Here is an 18,303-nt window from a genome sequence, read left to right on the forward strand (position 1 = left end):
GGCAGGGGCAGTGACGCAACTTGGACCGTCACAGGGTGAGTGCTGCACTCTGGGCACCAGTCCCCCTCCAGAACCAGTGGAGAACAGCATCCACTTCCTCAGTCCTTGGCAGGATGAAGCACTCTGGGCACAAAGCCCCCTCCAGAACCAGTGGAGAAAGGCATCCACTACCTCAGTCCTTTGCAGGATGAAGCACTCTGGGCACAAAGCCCCCTCCAGAACCAGTGGAGAAAGGCATCCACTCCGTCTGTCCTTGGCAGGATGAAGCACTCTGGGCAAAAAGCCCCCTCCAGAACCAGTGAAGAAAGGCATCCACTTCCTCAGTCCTTGGCAGGATGAAGCACTCTGGGCACAAAGCCCCCTCCAGAACCAGTGGAGAAAGGCATCCACTACCTCAGTCCTTTGCAGGATGAAGCACTCTGGGCACAAAGCCCCCTCCAGAACCAGTGGAGAAAGGCATCCACTCCGTCTGTCCTTGGCAGAATGAAGCACTCTAGGCACAAAGCCCCCTCCAGAACCAGTGAGACTGTTATCCACTTGAGAGACTGTGGCTTTGCACTCCCCAGGATGGTACAGTGGGCAAAGCACCCACTGCAGAGACTTAAGAGACTGTGGCTTTGCACTCCCCAGTAAGGTACAGTGGGCAAACCACCCACTGCAGAGACTTGAGAGAATGTGGCTTTGCACTCCCCAGGATAAAGCAGTGGGCAAACCACCCACTGCAGAGACTGTGGCTTTGCACTCCCAAGGATAAAGCAGTGGGCAAACCACCCCCTGCAGAGACTTGAGAGACTGTGGCTTTGCACTCCCCAGGATAAAGCAGTGGGCAAACCACCCACTGCAGATACTTAAGAGACTGTGGCTTTGCACTCCCCAGGATGGTACAGTGGGCAAACCACCCACTGCAGAGACTTGAGAGACTGTGGCTTTGCACTCCCCAGGATGGTACAGTGGGCAAACCACCCACTGCAGAGACTTGAGAGACTGTGGCTTTGCACTCCCCAGGATAAAGCAGTGGGCAAACCACCCACTGCAGTGACTTCTTCTCCGCCAGCAACCACGTATCGTTCAGCCACTCCTCCGTAATACACTGGACCGACCACAGATGTGTCCACTTCACCTTCAGACGCAAGACTCTCCACCTCCGCACACAACCCATCCCACGCAGACATTGGAACAAAATCTCCACGGAACAGCTACTCTCCACTCTCAGCCACAACCAACCTACCATCTCCACCAACGCCAACAACGCAGCCCGCAGCCTCACACAATGGATCACCAACTGCGCCGACAACCTCACCCCCCTCAGACGCCTCCCAAGACAGACCATCGACAGGAAACCTCAATGGTTCACAGACACCCTCAAGGAATCCAAAAAAAACTGCCGTACCCTCGAGAAAGCCTGGCGCAAAGACCACACCGCAGAAAACATGTCCGCCCTCAAAAACGCCACCCGCGAACACCATCAGCTGATCCGCGCCACCAAAAGAACATCCTTCAAAGACAGACTGGACAAGAACACTCACAACAGCAAAGAACTCTTCAACATCGTCAAAGAGCTCTCCCATCCTAACGCCAACTCCAACTCCATCACGCCCTCACAAGATCTCTGCAACTCCCTCGCTACCTTCTTCCATCGAAAGATCACCGACCTACACGACAGCTTCGGTCCTCAGACCCAGCCAACCACCACAGAACCCACAGCTCCAGCCATCACCCTCAACGCCTGGACACACATCAGCTCGGAAGAGACCAAAACCACCATGAACACCATCCACTCCGGTGCCCCCTCGGGCCCCTGCCCCCACTTCATCTTCAACAAAGGCGACGACATCAGCACCCCCCATCTCCAGACCATCATCAACAGCTCGTTTGCATCTGCCACCTTCCCCGAGAGCTGGAAACACGCGGAAGTCAACGCTCTCCTGAAGAAACCTACGGCGGACCCCAGCGACCTGAAGAACTTCTGCCCCATCTCGCTCCTCCCCTTCCCTCCAAAGTCATTGAGAAGACCGTCAACAAGCAACTGACCAAATTCCTCGAAGACAACAACCTACTCGACCCCTCCCAGTCCGGATTCCGAGCCAACCACAGCACAGAAACCGCCCTCATCGCAGTCACCGACGAAATCAGAACCCTGATGGACAACGGAGAAACAGCCGCCCTCATCCTCCTCGACCTCTCGGCTGCCTTCGACACCGTCTGCCACCGAACCCTAATATCCCGCCTCCGCTCCACCGGTATCCAAGGACAGGCCCTGGACTGGATCACCTCTTTCCTCTCTAACCGCTCCCAAAGAGTCTACCTCCCACCGTCCTGCTCGGACCCCACCGAGATCATCTGTGGCGTCCCACAAGGCTCATCGCTCAGCCCGACTCTCTTCAATGTCTACATGAGCCCCCTCGCCGACATCGCTCACAAACACAACATCAACATCATCTCCTACGCCGACGACACCCAGCTGATACTTTCCCTCACCAAGGACCCTACCATCGCCAAGACCAACCTGCAGGATGGAATGAAAGACGTCGCAGAATGGATGAAACTCAGCCATCTGAAACTGAACTTAGACAAAACGGAAATCCTCATCCTCGGAAACACCCCGTCCGCCTGGGACAACTCTTGGTGGCCCACGGCCCTAGGCACCGCACCAACCCCCTCAGACCACGCACGCAACCTCGGATTCATCCTGGACCCGCTTCTCACCATGACCAAACAAGTCAACGCCGTATCGTCCTTCTGCTTCCTCACTCTCCGCATGCTCCGAAAGATCTTCCGCTGGATCCCCGCCGACACCAGAAAAACTGTGACCGACGCCCTCGTCACAAGCCGCCTGGACTACGGAAACACCCTATTTGCAGGAACCACCGCTAAACTCCAGAAACATCTTCAGCGAATACAAAACGCCTCCGCTCGCCTCGTCCTCGACATACCCCGCAACAGCCACATCTCCGCCCACCTGAGACACCTGCACTGGCTACCCGTCAACAAAAGGATCACCTTCAGACTCCTCACCCACGCACACAAAGCCCTCCACAACAAGGGACCCGAATACCTCAACCGTTGCCTCATTTTCTACACGCCCACCCGTCAACTTCGTTCCGCCAACCTCGCACTCGCCGCCGTCCCTCGCATCCCCCGCACAACAGCGGGTGGGAAATCCTTCTCCTACCTGGCAGCCAAGACATGGAACTCCCTCCCCGCCAACCTCAGGACCACCCAGGACCACCTCGCATTCCGGAGGCAGCTCAAAACCTGGCTCTTCGAGCAGCAGTAACCCACTCCCCTAGCACCTTGAGACCCTCACGGGTGAGTAGCGCGCTTTATAAATATTATTGATTGATTGATTGAATTAAGAGACTGTGGCTTTGCACTCCCCAGGATGGTACAGTGGGCAAACCACCCACTGCAGAGACTTGAGAGACTGTGGCTTTGCACTCCCCAGGATAAAGCAGTGGGCAAACCACCCACTGCAGAGACTTGAGAGACTGTGGCTTTGCACTCCCCAGGATGGTACAGTGGACAAACCACCCACTGCAGAGACTTGAGAGACTGTGGCTTTGCACTCCCCAGGATAAAGCAGTGGGCAAACCACCCACTGCAGAGACTTGAGAGACTGTGGCTTTGCACTCCCCAGGATGGTACAGTGGGCAAACCACCCACTGCAGAGACTTGAGAGACTGTGGCTTTGCACTCCCCAGGATGGTACAGTGGGCAAACCACCCACTGCAGAGACTTGAGAGACTGTGGCTTTGCACTCCCCAGGATAAAGCAGTGGGCAAACCACCCACTGCAGAGACTTGAGAGACTGTGGCTTTGCACTCCCCAGGATGGTACAGTGGACAAACCACCCACTGCAGAGACTTGAGAGACTGTGGCTTTGCACTCCCCAGGATAAAGCAGTGGGCAAACCACCCACTGCAGAGACTTGAGAGACTGTGGCTTTGCACTCCCCAGGATGGTACAGTGGGCAAACCACCCACTGCAGAGACTTGAGAGACTGTGGCTTTGCACTCCCCAGGATGGTACAGTGGGCAAACCACCCACTGCAGAGACTTGAGAGACTGTGGCTTTGCACTCCCCAGGATGGTACAGTGGGCAAACCACCCACTGCAGAGACTTGAGAGACTGTGGCTTTGCACTCCCCAGGATAAAGCAGTGGGCAAACCACCCACTGCAGAGACTTAAGAGACTGTGGCTTTGCACTCCCCAGGATGGTACAGTGGGCAAACCACCCACTGCAGAGACTTGGGAGACTGTGGCTCTGCACTCCCCAGGATACATCAATGGGCATGGAGCCCCCTCGTGGATCTGGCGTGGTGCACTCATCCGGCTGAGGTGCCCCCCCTTTCCTTCCCCCTGAGGTGCCTGTTGTATTTCTATCTGATGCCCCTGCAGTGTTCTCTCCGTTTTGATCAGGTATCTTGTGTGGGCCTCGCCCATGCATTTTGGGCCCAGTGGTCAATGGACTATGAATGGTGCAATACCTGCACTACTAATCGTGGTGTATATTTTGTTTATTGTGTATATGTATATGTATATATTTGCTTACTGTATTTTGTAATATTACAATGGTTCAACTCATTTCCTTTTGTCTTTGCATTCTTCCGGGGGGGTTGGGGGGTGTTACTGTAATGTATAGATATGCATTGGTGTGTGTGTTGTAGTGGGTGAGGGTCGGGGTGGGGGTTGGGATGTTGGTTGTGTGTGTCCCTGTGTTTTTGCCTCCCCCTCTCCTGTGTCGTAGGTGTAGTACTCACCGTGGTCTTCGCCGCCGGCGTTGATGGTCCTCGTATAGGAGCAGGAAGACTATCGCAGGGAGAATATGGAGTTCCGGTTCCATGGTGCCCTCCTTCCTCGTGGAGTGTGTAGAGGTGAGCATTTTCCCTTCGAAATTCCTGTTTCTGGCGTGTTTTTATCCGCGGTGAATCCGCCCTGGAAAAGGTGGCGGATTGGTATGTTGTGATACTGTGGGTGGTACATTGTCCTCCGCCTGTCTATTGGCGGTGACTGTTGTGCTGTTTGTCTGTACCGTTGTGGCGGTCTGAGTGTTAAAGTGGCTGTCTTTGTTGGCGGTTTCTGCCACGGTCATAATTAAAAATGTATTACCGCCGGCCTGTTGGCGGTCTTACCGCCGCTTTAACACTGTCCGCCAGGGTTGTAATGACCCCCTATGTTTGTTTTTGCTCCCATCTTTCCCTCTGGGGTGGGCTTTTTGGCCTCTTTCTTTTTGTCTCCCCCACTAGTGGCAGTTTTGGTCACCCTTGTTTTGACCCAGTGGTCTGCCTCCCTCCCGAACTCTTGAGGGGGAAAGGGTACATTGGTCTACCCGGTATTGACGTAGCCTCTCATTGTAACAATTACTCAGCAGATGCTATTTCATGAATAGGTTATACAGCCCATCATAATCTTGTACCTTGTTACCAGCTAACAAACCACCCAGCATTCTTACTGAATAGTCCACAAACTCTACCCAAGTTTGGCTCTGGGTTTTTCAAGTCTCCCTGAACTTTATGGAGTACTCTTCAGTTGTAAATCCAAAGCCCTCAATCAGGGTACCATTCATAAGGTCATAGGTTTTTTAATCTACCTCATTCAGTGTCAGGAGACTATTCCTGCACTTTTCTGAGAATAACTCCCACAACAGTGTGCCTCAGTGTTTTTTTTAATCAATTTCCCACCCAATGCAGGCTCTTTCAAAGGAAGAAAACCATTTGACTATACCATCCCTTCTGTGTAGATTCTGTCCAATGTCTGAGCAAGCCCTCAGTGGCGACTGTTGAGTCCTGGGTGCACCAGGCAGGGGTTGGATCTTTTTTCTTGGTGCAGCAGGGCTTCAGTTCTCGAGCCTTGGGTCTTCTTTGCTGCTGGTCTTTTTGTGACTTTGAAATCTGCAACTCTGGGCTAGGGGTGCCCACTAAATACTGTATTTAGTGGCCATTTAGGGTAGTTCCTAGTAGTGACCAATGGGTCAGCTACCTTACAGTGGCTACACCCACTAAGTGACCACTTCTTATGGGCAGAGGACACTTCCCTATCCCTGATAGGCTATTTTCCCACCAAGCAAGATGGAGGGAAATGAAATTGAGGGGTCACCTCGCATGCAATTCCTTAGGGGTGGTGCAAGCTGGAGCTAGCCACTCCTCCTGTCCTTTGTGTGTTTTTCTGCTGTTGTTCTTGTCAAAAGTGGGGGTTTACAATGGATGCAGCCTCTTGCTGCTAGCAACAAGCTTAGGGGTCATGTTTCAAAGGCAATAAGCCCTTTGAAGCTCACTAGCACGGCACTGCACATTCATGAGGATGGATGTGTGACACCTCCACCAAGGAAGGGCTTTGTTCTGGGACCCAAAGCACAGGAGCGCTCACCCCAGGGTTCCAGAATCTTGCCTGATGGTGGCAGGCTAGTAGTGATGGCCAGCAACTATTTCAGGGTTAGTTTAGCTTTGCAGGGGTCACCTCTAAGGAGACCCCTGGGTACATTTTGGAATAAATCCAGTGCTGGTACGAGTTTGGATTATCATTCTGAGTTGTTTGATACCACTGATCAGTGTGCAGCACATGCATTTCAAATGGCTGCTCTGTTCACTTACTATGTAACAGGTTTTGCAAGGACACAGTAGGGGCATATTGCTCATGCATCTACGCCCACACATACAGTATAGTGCACCCTGCCTTAGGGGTTGAAAGCCTGCCAGAAGGGTGACTTACCTATGTTGCATGCAGTGTAAAGTGGACAGGACACAAAGGCTGTGTGCCATGTCAAGAGTTCATTTTCCGATTGCACCAGGACACTCAGTTTGCAATGGCAGTGCTGGGTGCATCTGCATGCATGGCCCTAAAGGGTGGCACAATCTGTGTTTCTGCCCTAAGGGGCCTACCCTTAGTACCCCGTGCCAGGGTACCATTTACTAGGAACTTATAGTGGCAGCCGAAGGTGTTGCCAATTGTACCAATGGATCACAACAGTTCTGGGAAAGAGATCGTGCCCAGGGAACCTGGTTAGTAGGGGCCCTGGGCATTAACAACTTTGAGACCACATCGAATGGCAGGCAAAAAGTGGGTGCTCACCATGACAAAAGAGGCCTTTTCTCACACTTTGACAGTGGAAAATAGTTGTAGGCACAACAATTTTTTGTCTTTGCATGAAATAGAACAATATGTGTGGCAGATGAGGATATTAGAGAATGGAAACAAGTACTGCACGAAGGGCACGTGTACTAGAGCAGAGTAATACCCCTTAATGGCAGGTGTAGTCATTTATCTTGAATCCTGCTTTTGGCTTCTTGGGGCGATCTCTCGCAAAATGGTTACTGCTCTAGCATTACAAACACTGATTCCCTTAACAATACCTGTCATTCTCTTCCCACAATAATGGTTCTCTAGCACTACGTATTTGCATGGGTTCTACAGCGGAACTCATGTCAATGTTTAAGAAATGGCTACTTGTGTTTTATCAAAGCAAAGAACAGAGTGATAAAAGTACCTTTTCCTCCCTTATACGCGCTTCATGTCTATGTGTGTACTCTGTCTGTGCGAGTACATCTTTCAACTCATGACTTATAAACCCGACCACCATGGTTTTCCTCCGATCATTTTTACTCCACAATGATTACTCAACTGAGCTAGGTATGAAGCTGAATCCGTTTGGCCTTACTTCAAGCCAAAAAGCTTATTCCTGGAGCATTGCATCTCTCTTCTCCTACCAAAATGCTTCTGAATACTTACATAACGTGATTTTAATTTTATAAGATTGTACAGTCATTGGCATTGACTAGGCTGCACTTCCCTGCTTAAGTATGACAATATCGAGGCTACTCAGGACTGCACTCCTGGAAATGCTAATCTGACTGCATTCCGTTGAAAAGATCTGTGATCAGTAGATCCCTGTTGAATCATTCAAGTATTGCTAAAGGAATGGTTTTAGGCATTGCCCATTTTTACTTGTGAGGTTATAGCCAACACAAAATATGCTGGGGGGTTTCTGCCCAGTTTCTAGCCCATCTATGTTTGTTGATATTGTGGTTATGTCAGGTCAGGGTGCCAAAATGCCTTTGTCTCAGCACTATTTTTTCTGTACTTTCAGGGCTACCTCCTATTTGACATTTTTCAATGTTTAGTTCTTTGGACTACACCCGTCACCCATTCGGCCAAGGTGACACTACAATTTGTCAGATTCCATGGTACACAGGAGCAGTATGCTGCCAACTCCCAATGTCCTGTCCGCTCCCAGCCTACCCTGAAACAACACAAAATAAGCAGAGAAGTTCAATGTAAATAGGAAGAAAGAAAGAGGATGCTTCAACTCTGCCATTTAGGCAAGTCCCACACAGATATAAGCAACATTTCAAGCACTCCCAAAATAATCCTATGTTGAATTCTGTTTTGAATGTTCCGCTAAAATCATTTATTCTCGTGTAATGTTTCAGAAGTCTTTGACCTATTCTAGCCAACAAGTGTTTTGCCTGTTATGTAAGTACATCAGCAGATTTCATCAGGGCTACAATGACAATTTCGCAAGCCTTTAGTTACCCCCAAGTAGGGTATATACCAAAACTGTCACCTAAATCACACTCACCTAATCACCACAAGTGAAAACAATTAAACAGTGTAAAATTCATAGAGGGTCGATACTGTGTTAAACGGGTAATACAACAATAGATTATAGTTTAATAATTAAATGATTATTGGCATTCAGCAATAGGTTTCCCAGACAAAAAGGAGAAGAAGAAAGTATAAGAGTAAGGAATATCAATAAAAAGGAGGGATCACGATCCGTCACCATAAGAGACATAAATTTCATAGGATATCCGCTCACCTAGCATCAAATTAACAATACATGTATATAGTCCCAAAAATCTCCAAATTATGGTCATCAAATATCTGTAGTATATAACATTCTATTATTCACCCCAAAATACCAAATAAACTAGTACTGTGTAAAGAGTAAGCTTACATACTGTGGGCTCATCTGAAAACCAATCAGCAGTGTATATGTATTGCTCCAAAGTCTTAAAGTATACTGCTCAAGTATCTGCAACACACAGTCAATCAAAATGACCTCTCATATTGTCAATATCCATTTAATCTAGGGCTCGACTCCCTGAGGTTGTAGGTCCACTTATGCCAAATCTGATAAGGGAGTAATGTAAAAACTCTTCAGGTGAAATGTAGGCATAATATCAACGTATGCTTCAAAGCCCCTAGTACACTATGTATTTATCCCAACAATTTGCTACACACGATATAACTGTTGCTGAGTTGCACCATAATCTAAATTTTTTTTTTATTAAGTAGCGCACAATTGTAAAAAAAAGCTTTCAAATAGTAACACAGTGTGCTTCAACATAAACTATTAGTTGCGACACCAGAAAGCCCGGCCTCGAGATGGCCACCACTTAGAGAGACTCTGCCAGTTGGAGGACCTATCCATTAGTTATCCTTTGTTAACAGGAGCATTGGGGCCTGCCCAGAGGAGCACATACATTTTTTGCATTGCTGCATTCAGTGCTCCCCCTTTAGGTGAGCGGAACGGCAGCAGGGAGCAGATTCATGAGCCAAAGTCCATTTGTGGACTATAGTGACCTGGCTGCTGCGTGGGGGTATGTTGTGTGGCTCCTAAGGCCTGTAAAGTAGCGACAATCCTAGAGACAGAACGCTTTACTGCATGGAGCAGCGCTGCAACATCTGAGACGAGAGGCAGGTTAGGACAGCTGAGGACTAGTCAGATGAGTGCCTGCGGGCCTCTGGCTCACCAGGCCTGTAGGCGGCTTACCGAGGAGAGGCCTGGGCTGCCTGGGAAGCTGATTGTGGCATTTGTGGATTTGCAGCAGCCCGTGACTGAGGAGACGAGCAAGTGAGAACTACTCTGTGCCTCTGGCTGCGGCACTTGCCCTATTGTTACCACCTAGATTGTAGAATGCCACAATGGGAAGCAGGAACTGAGTCCCCATCCAAGAGACGTGCGGATGAGGATGAATAGGGGACCTTCACATGCTGCAGTGGATGGGACATGAACTAGATTAGCCCCCGTAGCACCGGCTGACCCGCACTCTGTGCCTTTAGGCCCTCCTAGCCACTCAAGCAGTTGCGATAGCGCTGAGTGGGTGGCTACCTTACTGCTGGCACAAGGCTCTATTGGGGGCCGGACCTCCTTCGCTGCTGATGCGTAAGACTATGGAGTCCCCTGCCACTTTGGGACCTAAGTGGGGGACACTGTTTAGCTCTGCTTGGCCCTAGTTAGGGAACACTGAGACATTTGGCCCAACACTGGCCTGCTCGTGCTCCCGGGCTGGGGGCTTAGCTGGGGAGTAGCGGGCCTGGATAATGTTCTGGGACAGCCTCTCTTGGTTCTTTTGGGTGACAAAGTTGAATCTGTAGTCAATACTTGCTGATGTACGTAATCGATTGACCCGTGAACTGGATTTTCGATCTTTTGGATTGCTTGAGGTCTGCTCGTGCTGCTCTGGGGTGAGGAGGAACCCTGAAAGCACCTGATACAAGCAATAGTAATTATTTTTGTGCATTGTCCTTCCCGACCCAGCACCTCTCAGACCTACAATTTGTGAAGGATAGGGAAAATCGTCACACAACAGTAAAAACTATCCTTTAACCATCACAGGCCAGCGCACACAATGGATTCATCAATAGATGACCAGCAGACATGTCAGGGTGCAAAAGAGGGCCCCTCCCATGAGCCAGATACACATACTATGTTTCTGGACCTCAAACACAGTCAAACCACCATTGGCATCAAAAATTCTCTGCTGACTGATATATTTGATTGCCTGAAGGAGAGAGTGGATTGACAGGACAAGTGGATACATCAACCAAAGCGCTGCATGTCAGAGGTGGAAGATGGAAACTCAGCAGCAGAAGAGAAACTGCTATGGATGGAAGGTGTCCTGGAGGTCAGCCGGAACAAGAATGAAGATTTAGAGGCATGGTCGCAGAGTAACAACTTGTGAATTCTGGGCATCCTGGATCCAACAGTTATGAGTCACATGGAAGGCTATGTAAAGATGATTCTCCGAACACTGTTTAGAGACACACTTTCTGCCACGTTCATCGTCAAAAGAGCCCATAGATCGCTTAGTCAGCCATTCCCTCCTGGGGCGCCTACCTGATATTTTACCAATCAAGGGTTCGCTTCTCAAAAACTGACGCTAAGTGCTCGCTGATTTACCCCACCAAATTGCAAATCTACTACTCAGGGAAAACTCAGTTTTTGACATATCCAAAAGTGGCAGCTAAATTTATCCAAGGTATCCCACTGACTTAATCAAGCTCCCTGCCTACAGCCCAATCTGAGGATTTAGGATATTTGAGTGGAAATTACTGAGTTGGCTCTAGCTCAAAAACCCGCAAAACTGTGATTAAACTGTGAATTTTGCTGCGTAAATTTACATGATGACTATGCAGAGAGGTCTGGCTAATCATCCTAACATCACATACCTCCAGCCACCCAGCTATCCCCGGCTGGTGCAAGTGCTGGATCTGTTGTGCGCCCCTATGGGATGATTCCCTGCCTATTTTCATAATTTTCACAATTAAGGAAATATTTGGGGCGGGTTGGCTGTATTTGGCATGATTGAAGAGTCAAAGTCAGAGGTGTTGGTGGGCTGATGTTCTGTTGATGCTGATAGCATTTTGTTTGCAAATGGGTCAGTTTTATCTTCCTTATTTGCCACTCAGTGCGAAGATGCAGATTATCTTGTATGGCGGTCCCCACGCAACCAGGAGATATCACACTCACACATAAATTGGAATACCATCACTTAAATGCATAACTGGAATGAAAGGGGCCTCAATGATAGGCGCAAGGCAAGACATGTCCTGACTTGTGTGCAGAGACACAGCAAAGACATTTGCATGCTGCAGGAAATTCCTTCGACAGAAGGAACAGAAGAGCACCTGTTGGCAGAGTGGGTTGGTGAGCGACATGTCATACATTATTCCAAATATGCGCACAGGGTAGCCATTCTAATTTGCAAGGGCTCGCCTTCGCACACATGCTGTGTACTATGTGACCAACAGGGGTGATATGTAATGCTATCTGGTACACTGCAGGGCCACCCGTTCAAGCTCATTTCCATATATGGTCCAAATGGAGACTATCCCCATTTCGTCATGGAGATTTGGAGACTATCTGGTATGCTTGGACCCAGGGTGTTGCTATTGAGGGAGCCATCCACTGCTCTTCGACTGAGCAGCACGCCTACATCCAGCGCATTGAAACCCTATGGGTGATTAGCCACGCTTTACAAAGTCATGATTGATTGATTGATTGAGCAATGTGGTCCTGGACCCTAGGGCAGACAGATCTGGAGACTCCAGACGGCCACATCCGAATGCAGCTTTACTCTTGTGACTTACAATGTTTGACAGTGGCCTAATTGATCTCTGGCACTCCTGACATGGAGACAATGCAGAAGCCACATGCATAGCTACTGCACATACAACATGGTGGTAAATTGACTGCTGGCTAGCAACACACAATATAGACACATGGACGACTAACACACCTGCCACAGACACTGTCCGATCGTGCTTCTGCTTTGCTGGAGATGGTTCTCCCAATTATAACACATGTGCCTTTATGTGGCGACTTCCGGCTGGAGTGCTGCACATCCAAAAGAGTTTCCCAATGAGGTCTGGACAGTTACTATGAAATATTTTGAGCACAATGATTGCAAGACATCATCTCAGTCTACCTTATGGGAGACCTTTAAGGCTGTAATTCAAGGGGTCTGTACAGCGAAAAAGGCAGGAACATTGAGAGCACTGCAGGGAGAATGTACAAGATTATAAGAGGAGATACATGCTCTGGAGCTCCAGTATCTTGCAAACTGTAGTGCACCCACACTGGCAGACATCTGAGGTAAACTCTTTGAATGCAAAAAGGTGGTGCATGGAGAAAAACATTACCGAGGGAAGGAGGCCCCCACTCGATAATATGCTGAAGAGGGAGGGTGGCTAAGTCACTAGCTAACCTGCCACATAATGCCTGGGTGATTGATTGCATTTTTGAATTGTGGGATGACAATCACTGTGCGAATGTAGGAGTTGAAGCCATACAGAGGGAGATGGCTACCCTTAATTCTATATTATATACAGCTAAACAGTCCAGGCCCCTCTGCCCCCAATCTAGTCTCTTACTTTGACTGAGTGCAGCTGCTGCTCTGGCTCGAGGACTGCCACTGACAGTTTCTCAACGAGTCCTTCATGGTGGAGGAAGTAATTCAGGTCATCGGAGCGATGCCTGAAAATAAGGCCTCTGGACTGGATGGCCTTACTGCCACATTTTTTAAGGACTTCGCTCAGATCCTCGCTCTCCATCTCCTCACTATGTACAAGGAGTCTCTTGCTACTGGAGCCCCCCTCCCTGTGGGAAGCATTCATTGTGACTACACTAAAGCCAGGCAAGGACCCTCCCTCAGCGATGTGAATCCTGCAGACCCTTATCCATGATTAAATGAATAATAAAATCCTTTCAAAATGAATAGCCTCGAGGCTGCTCCCACTTTTGCAGCTTATAACATGACCAGATCAATTGGGCTTCGTACTGGGAAGATCAGCGGCCCACAACTTATGTACCTTTTTCGCACTTGTGCACACCATTGACCCTGCCCTAAAAGCAGCTGCGATCTTTTTTGGATGCTATCAAGGCATTAGATTCACTTGCCTGGCCATATCTCTTTGCATTACTGTCTCGCCTTGGAATAAGTCCCAGGTTCCTTTGGCTGATTGGCCTCTTACATGTTCAGACAGTCGATCGTCTGTGTATAAATGGAACAATCACCCCCCCACCTTCTCAGTATCATGAGGCACTCAACAAGGATTTCCTTTCTCAACCATTTTGTTCACCTTAGCCATGGAGCCGCTGGTGGCTCGGCTCAGACAACATTATTCCCAGAGAGGCCTGGCCTTGACACCCCACCAGATTTTAGTGTCTGTGTATGTGGATGATGTTTCCCTATATGTGAGAGATCCGCAAGACAACTTGGATCCACTAATTAGAGAACTCACCAAATTTGGCTTCATGACACAAATAACTAACAACAGGGCTAAATCGATACTGTTCCCTATGAAGAATGGGCAAGAGGAATTTGCTTCAGAGTCCCTGCTGCAGTGAGCGAGTGAACCCGTGCACTACTTGGGAATCTGGCTGATCTATTACCTAGATGAATGAGGGTGGAGACTTGGACAAAGGTCCTGCTATTTCTTACTGGAAGGCTGGCTATCGCTAAAATGGTAATGCTCCCTAAATTCCTTTACTTATTTTTTAATCTACTACTACCATTACCGCTGTGTTTCAGGAGACGTCTCCACTCGCACCTAGTGACCCTCACATGGGCAGGGAGGCAGCCTAGGGTAGCATGGGAAATATTAAGGGGCATATTTATACTCCGTTTGCGCCGAATGTGCGTCAAAATTTTTGACGCACAATCAGCGCAAACGTTGCCCCATATTTAAACCCTGACGCACGAGCCCGCGGACGATAAAAATCCGCAATGTGCGCCATTTTCTGGATGCGGCAACCCGCCCTGCGTTAATGATATGCAGGGTGGGCGTTCCCGTCCAAAAAACGACGCACACAGCCGTGCGTCGTATTTATGCTTCCGGGCAAAAATTACTCACGGCCGGGAGGCGGAGCAAAAAAATGATGCAAAGCCCGATGTGCGTGAAAATTTAACACCTGGGTCAGGGCAGGTGTTAAAATGGGGCAAACACACCTGTATTTAATCAGAACACACAGAACAAACAACAGAGCAGCAGAGCAGCAAAAGGGAGACATGGAGGTGATTTTTATCCAGCGTGCACGTAGACGCAGAGCCGTGCAGCAACAACAGCAGCTACAACAACAACAGCAGGGACCCCAAAGGCAGCGCAGAAGGCAGGAGAGGATATTCCGCCCAAGAACAACCCTGCATGGCCTCAGGGAACACGACATCATACAGAGGTACCGGTTGAACTGGCAGGCCATTCAGCATCTCCTGTGAAATATTGAACAGCAGTTGGCCCCCACTTTGGTGACACCCCACACCATCCCAACAGAAACAAAGCTGCTTGCCGTACTTCACCTGCTGGCAAGTGGCTCGTTTCAAACAACTGGTGCCCTGGTTGGTGGAATATCACAACCATCATTCTCCGCATTTCTGCCAAAAGTACTGGATGCCATCATTCGCCTGACACTCCTCCACATCTGCTTCCCTAACACACTGCAGAAGCAGCGGGAAACAAAACAGGGGTTCTACGCCATCAGTGGCTTCCCACACGTCCTTGGTGCAATCGACTGCACACGGGCACGCCTTGTGCCACCTGCTGCAACAGAACACCTCTACCGCAACAGGAAGCACACACATTCAATCAACGTGCAGGCCATAGTCGATCACCAAGGACTGATCAGCAACATTGTGGCTAAATATCCTGGGAGTGTACATGACGCATTCATCTTCCGTCACTCTACCATCAACCAACACTTCCAGGATGGACGGTATGGCAATGGACTACTTGTTGGTAAGTACAAAAATCCAACTTATATACACACTGCACAGCAACCCTCTAGGACACACAACACATACACCACAATAGCAACACCTAGCCAGGAACACACTGAGGTCCTCACATCACTAGCCATGTTTCTGAAGTCACAATTGAACCTGTCACACATTGGAATTTACTGTACAGCTTAATGTGAAGACATTAATGAGTGTGGTTGCCTAAATGTCACCTTGCAAATTGTAAGTGTCACAATAACCTGTACATTAATACATTGCATAAGTCTTAAGGTATGGGATGTCCAGGGTACTTTCATATGAACGTGTTAACTACACTTTCATTTTTAACTCTGCATGGAACTATCATCTCACCCCCAGTGAAGACACACGGACACCTGTATCACAAGTCACAATGCTAGGGAGGGCACAGTGTACTGAAAATCCCAAAACATACTGCTGACAAACGGTTAGCTAACAAACACTTGCTCAGCCAAGGAAAAAATCAATGCAAAAGTTTTAGCCTACAAGTATAGGTTGTCACATTAGTACACAAAAGAGTCACAGACAACACAAGACAACTACTGCCATCAAAGGTCTGTACAAGAGTGCCTCCTACATCTACATGATCCCATTCTGTGTTTTTCTTTCAGCTGATCAGGGGTATGGCATCCAGCCTTGGCTAATGACACCATTTGGGAACCCGACTACTGCTGCAGAGCGGGCATACAACGACGCCCAGAAGAGGACATGCAGCATTGTTGAGCGGACCTTTGGGATCCTCAAGTCAAGGTTCCGCTGCCTTGACAACACTGGCGGTAGCCTACTATATTCCCCAGAGATGGTCTGTAGGATCATACTCACTTGTGCCATATTGCACAATATTTGTGTAAAAAGGAACATTCCCCTCCTCGAACCAGACCCAGACATGCCTGAAGATGACGAAGAGGAGGATGCTGGCCTGCAACAGGAGGGGGAACAACCAAACACGGCTGCTGGAGTGCGTAGGTGCCAACAGATTGTAAATAATTTATTTTCATAATTTCTTATATCACCACTTATTGCACAATTGTAAATAAACACAGATAACAAACACCACATCATGGTTTGGCCTATTCATTTCTGCCCACCTTTAGTTGGAAATTGCTGAAGAAGAATGTCGTCTCATTGAGCAATAATGACATAACACTCATCACACAAAAAATATACACCACAAATGTCTGCACAGAGGCTATGATGTTTCATGATACATTACCATCCACAGAGGCCAACAGGAGTACAAATGTGGCAATGACACATGCCTGATCCAGACACCTGAGACATTCTTTCACTCAGCACAAAAATGTAGCTCATTTGAAAGTCTCATTACACGTGCTCAGTGACAGAGTGGGACCATCCATGTGTACGTGACCATGTCCTCAATGGCTTCTCTCAATTTTTGCTACAAACAATGCCCAATTGGAACAAGATTAGCTGCCACTAACTCATGAGGAGACCTTGAAGTTACAGTGACAACATACACCTAGACAGTTGATAGTGGATCTACATTGGACCACACATATAAACATATGCCATCCAATCAACCAAATATTTGCAAGCAGCCGATCACAGTAGTGTCCCAGTTCGAACCTATCAGGAAGAATGAAACATGCCACTAAACCAGGTAATGCATAAAGGGCCACATACATCAACAACCTATTTGTCATCAGCACATGAGGAACGCCGAGATTTAGCAAAAAATTTCAGTGCAAAATGGTATGTCAGATTGCTCCAAATAATCAATAGGGCAAACGTCAAATCGGCAAATGGGATTATTGAATGGCTAACAGTGAATCATACCCTATGGCCTTCCATGAGCCTGCTGCTGCAGGTTTAGCATAACAGAATAAATGAAAGCTGTGGATTAATGAGCAAATCTGGAAGAGCAAACCCTAGAGTGCTGGGGGCCTAAGTCCACCTCTACCGCCCCCAAATATACAAGAATTATGTACATGTGAAGTAAACACATGCATAAGGCGCATGTGTGGCCTACATGTGAAATGCAAAACACATATAAGATACACAAAATCATTATTAGGACATGGTTAGCCCCATAAAAAGTGTAAGTGACAATTGCACTACCTGTTTGGACTATAGATAAATGGATTACCGTGATAAATGTGGACACATTGTTGCTAAGGAATCCATCCCGGTATCCCATTCAACATTTGAAATTATCCATCAGCAATTACCCAAAATATGTGTACAAATATGGGTAATAACCATTTTGAGCAATCATTAATATTACACTGTGAATGCCTTCTATACATCCAATAAGGGACATGTGTCATAGCTAACCACAAATGTGTATCACTTAGCACCGTTTGGTCATGACAAAATTCCTTTCACAATTCGACAAAATTAAGAAATTTTTGTCAAAATGCGTCATATTTCCACGCATACAGCATGGGCGTCATAATTTTTTGACGTACAGGGGTGCACAGAATGCAGAGTCAAAAAATCTCATATTAAAAATAATAGATTAATAAGCTGCATTACATGGCCACCATATTTTCTATGATGTGTCATATTTCCACGCATACAGCATGGGCGTCATAATTTTTTGACGTACAGGAGTGCACAGAATGCAGAGTCAAAAAATATCATATTAAAAATAATAGATTAATAAACTGCATTACATGGCCACCATATTTTCTATGATGCGTCATATTTCCACGCATACAGCATGGGCGTCATAATTTTTTGACGTACAGGAGTGCACAGAATGCAGAGTCAAAAAATATCATATTAAAAATAATAGATTATTAAG

Source organism: Pleurodeles waltl, chromosome 12, assembly GCF_031143425.1.
Source record: "Pleurodeles waltl isolate 20211129_DDA chromosome 12, aPleWal1.hap1.20221129, whole genome shotgun sequence".
Taxonomy (NCBI): domain Eukaryota; kingdom Metazoa; phylum Chordata; class Amphibia; order Caudata; family Salamandridae; genus Pleurodeles; species Pleurodeles waltl.